Raw genomic sequence first — 9,769 nt, forward strand, 5'->3', positions numbered from 1 at the left:
ACCAATAAATTTATTGATTTGGATATGTGGAGTATGTCTGCTATCTCCCACTATTGGCTTCTAGTGGGTAGAGGCCAGGGGTGCTGCTGAACATCTTCTAATGCCTAAGACAGCCCCCCATCAAATAATTATTTGGCCAAAATGTCAATAGTACCAAGAAACTTTGCAAACCACTTTTGACATGTTCAATCAGTCACAGTACCTTCTCCATACACTGCACAAATCTTTTTTTGCATAACAGCTCCTTTTTTACCTTTCTTGACATAATATGCCAAAAATGTTGCTTGTCTTCTTCCATTTTCAATATTTAATTGGCTACACAAAAATTCATGAATTTTGATAAGTTTTTTAAAAATGCATGCTGATATGACAGCTATCACAATACAGTTGAACAAAATGATTATGAATGAAATTAAAGACAATTAAGCACTACTAGAGCCATTGTACAGAAAAAACCACATGAACTTTGTGGCCAACCCAATAATAAGAAAAACATGTCTGTATGCAGTTACATGAAAATTCCACCTGGTGGCACTCAAACTGATTAATAGAATAAAATCTCTGCAATTATGTGATAAATCCACTGAGTGACACTGTAACATAAAGAATAAGAAAATTAGCGTGGTCTGCAATTACATAAAGTTCCACCAGATGGCATTCTAACACAAGAAATAAAAAAGTCAGCTGTAATTACATGGACATTCTACCAGGTGGCAATCTAACACAAGAAATGGCTGTTTTATCTACAGTTACTTTGTGGAGTAGAATCTGAGAATTTGCATTTCTTACACATTTCTCAGTTACTTTGATGCCACCTGTCTGGAGCTACACTTTGAGAACCACTGAGGTACTCCTTAGATTTGTTTCACACATAACTGGGATTTTTTTTTTTTAACCTGTGTATAATTCTACAATTGTTTATTTTTTGAACAGTTACAGAGATTGGAAATTTTTGTCTCCGGAGCCTTTCCAAAGAAGTCAGAATACCTTTTGACCTTTATTTCAATGTCTCTGGTTATATTTTCCTTGCTTGTTTTGTTCAAGTGTAAGCCAAAGGGGGATAGGACTGAGGGTGGGAGGTAGGAGAGGGGAAGGGAGGAAAGCAGTGGCAGAAAATGGAGACAACTGTACTTGAACAATAAAAATGAAAAATGAAAAACAAAAACAAAAAAACTTCACCTAATTAAATAAAGAAAAAATGTAGTTAAAAAAGACTACCTTTTGATTAAACCTACCAATTGCTTTTGATACCAATTTTTGCAAACTTATTTAAGCCACTTACAATGGGGAGTCATGTTTCCAGGCCTTTCTCACTGCACCAGATATGTGCTGTCTTGGTGTGAAACTTAGTGGCTTAACACAACAAAGCTTTATTATCTCAGTCTCTGTGGGTCAGGAATCCAGAAGCAACAGAGCTGGGCGTTTTGGACACAGTCTCTTGGGAGATCACAGTGCAGATGCGGGCCAGGTTGTAGTCATTTGAAGGTCTGTCTGAGACTGGAGGAGCCATTTCCAGCCCCTGCTGGCTGTGGGCTCGACATCGGCTACTGTGAAAGGCTGCTCAGATGCAGCAGCGGCCTTCTCCCAGAGCCAGTGATCGGTGAGACAAAGACACAGTGCCTTTACAACTCGGTCTCAGCAGTGACAGATCATCGCTTCTGCCATATACGATTAGTCACACAAACCAACCCTGGTACAGGGTTCAAGAGGAACGGGGCCGAAGGATGAGTAGCAGGAGGCGGCACCACTGGGGCAGGCTGCGGCAGTGCCGGCATCTCATTGTGCTGATGGGACCCCAGGTGAGGGGTATGCCTGCTAAGTCTGAGGAGTGCTGCTACCTGGGCAAATACTGTCCTCTTGAGGGAAGGAAAATCTTGTTTCCCCTTTTGTGCTTTCTCCAATTCCTCTCACTTCTCCCTCTTTCAGTATTCTCTCCAGAAAAATCACTTTCTTCCCTTCCAGCCAGTCCTCCCAACCGAGGTCCCCCCACCTTCTCTCTCTCTCTCTCTCTTCCCCTCTCATCCTTTTTTTCTTCTTTTCTTCCTTTCTTCCCTGCACTTCCTGTTTTTCTCTGATTTATTCAGTATTGATAAAACCCAGGAGGATTTCTAAAAATACTGTGTCAATAAAAATACCAGGTTTAATGTGCACAAAACCAAGACAACCAGCAATACCGGGCACTAAGCTTGTATCGCACTGTCCTCTGAACGCCTCGCAGAAATAAGCCCAGGAGGGTTATTTTCAAAATGATTGCCCAGAACGACTCTAGGAGGGATGACAAATACAAAAGTGCTCTGGCCATTGAGACTCTAGTGCTTTTACAGCAGAGGTCCCAAAGCTGCCAGGAGGAAGAAATGGCCCTTCTGACTACTGGAGCCTTCAGTGAAGGCCCGCCAGCTCATCTGGGGGCAGTGCGGCCACGTGAGCAACCCCGCTTCCCGCGGAGAGTAACCGCAGCTTTCATGGGGACACTTGCCAGGAAGCAGTCCAGCTCTGCGCTCTGTTGCCTTAGAAAATGGCAAAATTCCTTAAGATCCGGCCACTTTGGAAACTGAGCAAAGTCTCTTGGTCTCATAAGGTGAGACTGATAAATATTGCCCAAGAATTTAAGACAGACATTGAGCTGGTCCTCAAGCAGGCCCAGCAACATCCCCTGGGAGCTCTTGGGAAATGTGAGTCAGCCCCGCCCAGAACTGGGGTCAGAACTCCTGGCACGGAGCAGCCCTGCCCTGAGGCCCACGGGCTCTGTTGGAGACCCAGGGTTTTCCTGAGAGCACGGGTGGGGCGTGCAGGCTGAGATCTTCCTGTAAATGAAAGCAAAACGCTGGGAGACGCCAGCAGGTGAGACCAAAACAATACTGCCATGTGGCGGGACCCCCATCTTTGCTTAGTTTTCTAGGTGTGAACAGATTCGCACGGCTGATATTCTTTCCCTTGTCCCCCAATGTGTCCCTCCACCCTCCTGCCCCATCCAAGGTTCACAGTCTTTCCTTCCCCAGAAATGACCAGGTTCACTTGCAGGGTGTCCAGCCCACAGCCCACAGGCTGCAAGAGGCCCAACATAAAATCATACATTTACTGGAAACATGATGAGACTGTGTGTGTGTGATTACGTGTCACAATGTATTTAGTGTGTGGCCCAAGATAATTCTTCTTTTTCCAGTGTGGCCCAGAGACACCAAAAGGTTGGACACCTCTGGATCGCCAAAGTACAGGGTCTGGCACAAATGATGCCCCTTTTTTATTACAAAATCTGTTACTGCAAAATCATAAGCATGTAATTCTGTAACATAATATCATGCTCAAGCATGTCATATGACATTTTAGGTGGAATGTTCAAATAAAACTATAAATAATTACACCCATATTATTACCCTACCAACCACACTGAAGCAGGCCTTACTCCTGCCGGAGCCTGTATATCACTGCAGGTGACGTACTGGCTTATGAACTGGTTTATGTGGGCTGTGTGCTTGTAGGATATTTTCATTATAAAATATTGATGTATCTTTAGTTTCCAGAATTTCTATGTGGAACATGTTTCCTTTATAATAATTTTTTTTAAAGGATGCTCGTTTTAAAATGCTTCATGGAAGAATCCTATTATAGGCATTTGGTAAATCCCATGATTCTCTCCGCCTTTTGTTTGGTCAATTCCAACTTTAGTTCCGTAGAAGTTGGCAGGTTTCTGCAGATTGCCAGGGTTTATTGGCCAATTGTGCAGACAGTTGACAAGGCCCGGTGGATCTCCTGCTGTGTACAAAGAGGTTTATTGAGGTGTTAGAAACATGTCGTCATTAAACAGGACTGGACATGAGACATGTAATACAGGCCTAGGGGACTCTGGGGTGACCGGCACAAACTCCCTCCTGGGACTTCCACATGCACCGCCAGCGAGCGTCCAGTGTGCTCACTGGCTTCTGTGCTCTGTTTCTCTGGTCAAAAGCTGTGGCCACTGTGTTCAGGGGACCTGCTCCAGCCTCTCAGCCTGGGGTCCCTTAGAACAAGCGATGTCCAGGGGCCTCTGGACAGAGACCTCGGGGGCTTGGGGTGCTCAAGGGCACTGCTGCCCCCTCAGGCACAGCCACACGTTCTCACAGCAATTGCCCAAAGCGCCAGTCTCCGAGGCACCTAGGCCTGGCAGTACCGGGCAGAACTAAGGGAGAGCTATGGAGGCCCCAGAGACCTCCGTCAGGGACACCCTATGAAATCAAACTGCTATGTTTCCCAAAAACAGTTTTTACAGCACTTTAAATAATTTACCAAAAAACCCCACAAAAATCATATTTACCAGGACACACATGTTAAATAGGGTCACAATGGCTTCCATTCCCCCTCTGCCCACAGTGTTGCCTATATACATGCACCGGCACTCTTACAGAGACGCGCTATCCACACACATGCTGGCACCTGGACGCCTCATCACAGCTTGAGGACTTTGCCCTTGACTACAGGCCAGCGTCCTGCACGGAGGTGTTGCTCAGCTCACTGGTGAGCTGCCCCAGGCCTCCTGGTCCTGCCTCTATCCATCCTGCGTCTGTCCCTCAGGTCCACAACGGCCTCGTCTGAACCCGAGTTCCTGCTGTCGTGGGAGCTGAGCACTGCTGCCGCCTTCTTCCTTCTTCATGATCAAGTGTGAGCTTTCGAACACGAGGCGGTGGGGGCGGGGCCTCCCCGAAGGCCGAGGAGGACGGGCCCTGCAGAGGCAGCTCACCAGGGCTGAAGAGGCCGCCGGCTTCGCCCCGCGGGAGACACTGTTCCCGAGGTGGGATAACTGTGTGGAGAGCAGCAGGGAGGAGCCTGCGAAGGGCAGGCCCTTGTTGGGGTCCGTGGCAAGGCCGCCGCACCCTGGGCCTGGCCCTCCGTCCCCTTCTCCCTCTGGCTCCCCAGGACCCCTTCCCACGCTGCGTCCATGCCTTCTGAGCTCAGTGTCTGCTCCAAGAGGTCACGGGCAAGGTCCCACCGGGGCTTCCTGCCGAGGCGCCGCTTCCGCACAACTGGACAGTTGACCAAAAGCGCTGTCCCCGGGGGCAGGCCCTGCCCCTCATGGGCTCTGGTCTGTGTGGGGATAAAGATTTCTTCTACATATGGGTGACCCTCTGGCAGACACAGTCCCACTGGAGCTCCTGGGCGGCGCCGGCGGGCCTCTGGACAGAGCGGCGGGAAGGCCGGACTGCCCCTCGTCCCTAGGCCACTGAAGGGTCCCCCTGCCCCTCTGGCTCCACCTGCACATACAGGGCTGAAGGGCCAGGGACTGGGGCTGCTCACCGGCTCCTCCTTGAATTTCTGAACAGCTCACGGACTCCTTGGACTCAAGCTTGATGCTGTCGTCACTGTCCACGGAACTGCTGTCGTCAGACCCAAAGAGCCGGGGTGGCGGCTGAGCCGTGAAGGTGGCTGGCTTCCGCCTCGCTGCAGCACCCACGCCCTTTGCAGGCTCTCTGCCGAGACGGGAGGGCCAGGGGTGCATCCACGGGCCCAGCGCTGCCCGGCTTTGCTCTCTCCGTCTGGCTGCAGAAGACACTGGGAGGTTTCCTCAGCGTGTCCTCCCTGTTGTCCCTTTTGGATTTGAGGGTCAGCTTTTCAACAAGGGCGGGCTTCTGTCCTTGAAACCCCTCCGGAAGCCACCCTCCAGGCTCAGGGCCTGCATCTCAGTGATGCTGAACCTGACCTTCCTGCGCACAGCTCTGGGGTCCCTGCACCGCTTCTTGGGCCTCCGCTTGAATTGTAACAAGTGCCTCTTGGCGGTGCTGGTCCTCGTCGCTGTCCAGTGAGCTGCTCCTGTCCTCAGAGCTCTCCCTTCCATCCGCACTCCTCACCTCCCGCCTTTTCCATGGCCTGGCGACACGCCGCCCCTCGAATCTGGGGCCACGTGTTCAGCACCCAGCCTGATGGTCCTGCAGGGGAGAGGCTGCCCCCTGGCTTTGCCCTCCCTTCCAGGGGCCTCACTGGCTTCTCCCTGGCTGAGGTCAGTGTCCCGGGCACCCTGCTCCGCCATCTCTCCTATTTTCTTGGGTGTGGACAGCCACATGGTGTTGCAGGCGACGGCAGCGAGCTCTGTGCGGACTGCGGGCAGGTGTCCATTCTGGCCAGCAAGCGACTGCGCCTTCAGTGCCAGAAATGTCCAGACCTCCCGCTCTACGCTGTCATCGCTGTCCATGGAGCTGCTGTGGCAATCTGAGTGGGAAGGCACATTGGGGGGCAAGTGAGTGGGCTGGCGGAAAGGGGCCTGTCACCGCCCTCCCCGGTGACAAAGTAGGATGGCTTTGGAAATGTCCAGGACCGTCCACAAACTGGCTCTTGGCCGCTGTGTTTGGCGGGGAAGGTGAGGTACAGGGGCTTTGGTTTCCTTGGGTGGCTTGGAGGGACGGTCCGGGTCAAGACCACCTGGGCCGAGGTCCACGGCCTTCGAGGCCACTGGCTTCTCTTTGCCAGGCGTTTTCCTGTGGGCTTTGGGCAAGGCACTGCTTGTGGCGTGGCTGGCGCTGTGGGCAGGAGGGCTAGGCTGCTCCCCCGCCCCACAGGGTTTTCTGCGGTGGGTCCCCACGCTCTTCCTTTCTTTTCTCCAGCAGCTAAAGCTAGACAGCCGCCTCCGCGTGGTCGGCACTGCTGGAGTCGGATGCCTGGCACAGCCCTGTGGATTTTTGCGAGTGGAGAACTTAACACACAAAGAAGCTGCAAGCTGTAATGCAAAGGCAGCTGAGCACACACTCCCACCACCATCTGCATCTGCCAATGGAGAGTCCACTTTTGTTTGGCCTGGATGTTTAGTTCACAGCCTTTGTCTAAGCGTTAGCGGTAATACAGGTTCTGTGTCTTTACTTAGTAGAGCTTGGTGGCCCCCAACAGTAGTTAACTATTGACTATAAAGATAGCAGTCACCCCTTAAATTGGCTGAGTACCCAGCTGATTCATTCTCAAAGAACACCTGGAAGACGGAAGTTTCTAAAAGTTGTTACTCATGAAGACAGCAAGGCACCAAGAGATTAAAAGATTTGTGTACTTACCGAATTCTGATATAGTGCTGCTAAGGGTAAGGTACTGTTCTAAGTGCTTGGCAAATGGTAATCCACATAAGCTTCATAACAGCTCTATGAGATAAATATTTCCATATGTTCCTTTTAAAGATGAGAAAAACCAGGCACAGAGAGGTTAGGCAACTAGCCCAAGGTCATACAGTGGTTGAGCCAGGATTTGAGACCAGGTGGACTCATTCCACAGTCCAGGTGCCATACTGCCTCTCTCAAAGCCAAAGGCTGCTTCTGTTTGGGGAGCAGCCACGGGAAGTTATTGGAAGTAACTTGAAGGGAGGCTGACAAGCCGTGGTGTGCATGACGGGAGAGCAAGCCTGGATTTAGAAGGATGTGCAATGTGATGCAATCGGTGGTCTGACGAAAGCCAGCCCAGAGTAATACAACCCACAGATAGAAGAAAAACTTTGTCCTCACTTTTGTTGGGACACGCAGAATAGGTCAAAGGCAGCACTAAGCCTGAAGTACAGACCTGGTGGCCTCAGCATTTCATGCTTACATTCTCTCGGCTTGAGCACATCCATATTTCAAGAAGGAAGATTTTAGAATCCATTATCCCACGTCGGCTAATAGAAAGAGATGCTCATACCCACCATTATTCTCACACCTTGCTGCACCATTACTGTGGATTAAGGAGACTCATGTTTCCATGAAAACACTATGGCATCTCTTTCAATTAGCTTTCCTTGGGGTCCTGTCACGAGTGGGTGCATCTTCTTTATCTTCCATATTTATAAAATGCAATGCTAACATTAAAATCCTTTTTTGACGTCTCATTGTTCCCAGGACAAAGGTCTAAAAGGACCAGGATGTCTCCCGTCAACCTTGTTTCTATTTTTCAGAAGTGTCTTTGCCCTGGGACTGCACCACTGGTCGGTGCAGCTCAGCCGTCAGATCGTATCTGCAAGGCTTTCCCTCAGCCCTTCGTGGCTGCCCTCAGCTCTCCACAACATTCTCTATCATGGAAATGTAGTCATTGTAAGTATAATCATATGTATAATTTATCCATTTAATATCTGTCCTGCAGGTCACAAGCTCCATGACAGCCATCATGCCCCTGACACCTGTAACTCCAGTGCCTGGTTTATAGGTTCAGTATGTACTGTGAAATGAATGAATGAATGGATGAATATTCATAGATGTCTGTGATGGGCTGACATAACCAAGTCTTTCCTTAGCTTCAATGTGCTGTAGCAGATACCAAAAGGTGGAGTATGGATTTTCTTAAATGAACTAAAGATAATTGTTTCATATATAATCAATGATGTCTGGCATCTATACTGCTCTTTCTGTAATAAGAAATTTCCAAGCATCCACAAGAGAGAAGAGTACCGTAAACCCTATGTGGGAACCACTAACTTGAAGAGCTGCCAGCTGGTGGTGTGTCCTGTTTCCTCTGTGGCAGCCCGCAAACTGCCCCAGCATGACCACCCTCAGGCCCGGGTGATTTTAAAGCTGCTCCCAGACATCATATCATATCAACCATAAAACTTCATTGTGTATCTGTAACAGATAAGGACTCTTTAAAATTACTTTAATGCTATTTGCACACAGGGACAATTCTTTAATATCACCAAACATCCAGTGTTTAAATTGCCAAAATTATATGATAAATGTTTTTTTTAAACAGGTTTTTTTTAAGTTTCACAGCCAAGACCCACAGGTCTCTTGGGTCTATTATCAGAAGAGAGTTCCTGTGTCCTTTTTTTTTTAACCTTGACATTTGTTTATTCAAGACAGTAGGTCATCTGTCCTATAACGTTTTCCCCGCTTTATTAAGTTCCCCAACAGCTACATCCATAATCTCCCTGGCAGTTGCAAGATGGGGGGGTATTAAAATTCTAGGGTTCCTTTTTATTTATTAGCGGAAGATGTTCTCTTAAGTACTTTTTTCATCAACTATTTGTCTACCTTGAAATTAAGTTTGTACAGGAGAGGCAAGATAAGTCTTCGACTCTTTCCTTTACTGGACTTTGCAATAATTACAGTCAGGTAACTCTTTGCTTCTAGGCCTTTCCAGTGACAAGAATTAGGGTGTATATTTTTTAAGGGGAAAATAGTCATGATTTTATACTGCCATTTTCAATTCGAAATCAGGACTACTAGGCTTTTACTTCCTTTGATTTTATGTTTGTGTCTCTTTTCTTTTATGCTGAAAATGTTGGTTCCTAATGACATTAACAATTACATATTCACTTTATCCGCAGTCTTAAATAACAATAAAATTGATAACTGAAAACAATGTGAGATTTTTTTTTTGGCAGTGTTATTCAATAACCCTGGGTCATTGTCTGCAGGGTTATGTCAACAACTTGGTATGTGGTTAAATTTACTTGCTGCATTTCGTCTCCTTTTTTTATTACATTTTGTTCTATGGTTATGTAAAAACATTTATATGGTTCCAAAGTCAAAATAGCCCCTAGCCATAATCCTTCCACCAGCACGGAGCCTAGCATATCAAAAACACTCAAATATTCATTGGCTTTTATGACCTATGTTCTATCCGAAGTCATCCACTGGGGGCATGGCTCCCACCAAGAAAGCCCAAGGCAAGGTAAGGGCCATAGTTGGCCCTAATATTCAGCTTGGTTTGTCCTAATATTTAGCTTGATTGAGTACTTTTAGGGTGATTTACAAAGGAAAGGCATTGTTTAGGATGCCTTCACTCAGAGAAGCTGGTCATAAACGCGCCAGGCAGGTGAGCTAGGGAGAAGGAAGAGTCTCTGGTTTCCAGCTCC

At 48.1% G+C, this 9,769-nt stretch overlaps 2 pseudogenes; both read right to left on the minus strand.

The window, feature by feature from the left end:
* Positions 1-2,115: 2,115 nt before the first annotated feature.
* Positions 2,116-2,229, minus strand: LOC129077008 (uncharacterized; annotated as a pseudogene).
* Positions 2,230-4,485: 2,256 nt separating this feature from the next.
* On the minus strand, positions 4,486-7,555 carry LOC129076855 (protein phosphatase 1 regulatory subunit 26-like; annotated as a pseudogene).
* Positions 7,556-9,769: the final 2,214 nt, after the last annotated feature.

The sequence above is a fragment of the Pteronotus mesoamericanus genome, unplaced genomic scaffold (assembly GCF_021234165.1).
Source record: "Pteronotus mesoamericanus isolate MK-2021 breed Mesoamerican mustached bat unplaced genomic scaffold, CSHL_Meso_final contig_65, whole genome shotgun sequence".
NCBI classification, from domain to species: Eukaryota; Metazoa; Chordata; class Mammalia; order Chiroptera; family Mormoopidae; genus Pteronotus; species Pteronotus mesoamericanus.